A 1181-nucleotide genomic window follows, 5' to 3' on the forward strand; every position below is an offset into this window, starting at 1 on the left:
ACGCACGACCGACCGAAGACAAAGGAACACCTAATTAGGTCAAGAGGCAATTCGGTGTGGGTTATCCCCCGGAGGTTTACATACATAACAGATTCAGGACTCAAGCAGAGAGCCGAGCCGACCGTTAAAATTTTGAGCCGCACCTCAGCTTATTTGGTAGAACTGTAATTGTAACCGCAGAAAAAGTTACGAGCGGCATAGACACACGCCAAGGAGAGCAAACTCAAGGAGCCTACTCTCCTTCGAGTGGCTCTCGATTTAAAATAAATAAATAAAATATCATGGAAGTAAGACGAAAAAATTTTGGTGGAAAGCGGAGAGTTTTCATTGTTACGAGCGTTCGACAAATAGAAATAGAATTGGACTAAGGAGACGAGATTACGAGACGTAGTCTCGTCGCCAAGTGCGAGTTTTCAGTTGTGAAAAGCGGTATTCCATCGACGTTCGACATGTATCCCTCCCATTATTCTTCTGTAAAGGAATAATTCTTAACAACCACACCATGAACAATTCTCGAGAACTAAATTTTTTGCAGAAGTTGCATATATTGCAAGTAAGTGCCTTAGTTTATTTCCTACCAATTGATAAGGATATTTTTGTTTGTGCATGGATGTTGGATCCAGTATATTTCTACTGTTTTACCTTTCTACATAAAAGTAAAGGCCTTTAAAGATTTCTGCCAGACGAAACGTCTTCCATGGGATTTCAATCGTAAATTTCTTAAATGAATCTTCTTAAGTTGCGAATTATACTTTATTCATTAGTTATTTGCCTATCGAACCGTGTAGATGGTACGGTGCTTCGCTCGCTCCCGTGTCACATTCACTCGCTCCCCTCTGTCAATGGCCCTGAACTTGAGAAAGTACGTTCTCTTTATACCGGTCCTAGTTTAATAATTTGCTACATAAACAATTCTCTTACCCGGTAAACGGAACACGAGCGGGCCTTCGTTTAAATATACTATTGAAGTGTCTTCGACAGTTAATTGTTTGTCTTCGTATTTTACGGAAGACGAGCGTAAATATTGTGACATTGAAGATTATTACCAGACATTGTGTACAAAAATTCATTTATTATTACCATTTTACTTTTGATTTACTTGTAATATGATTGATATTTCAAAATTATTTGAACAAGTTTACTTATCAGAAATCCATTCGGTAATAAATCAGAAGTAAGCA

Source organism: Centruroides sculpturatus, unplaced genomic scaffold, assembly GCF_000671375.1.
Source record: "Centruroides sculpturatus isolate CEXI.00-Female unplaced genomic scaffold, Cexi_2.0 scaffold1953, whole genome shotgun sequence".
Classification (NCBI taxonomy): domain Eukaryota; kingdom Metazoa; phylum Arthropoda; class Arachnida; order Scorpiones; family Buthidae; genus Centruroides; species Centruroides sculpturatus.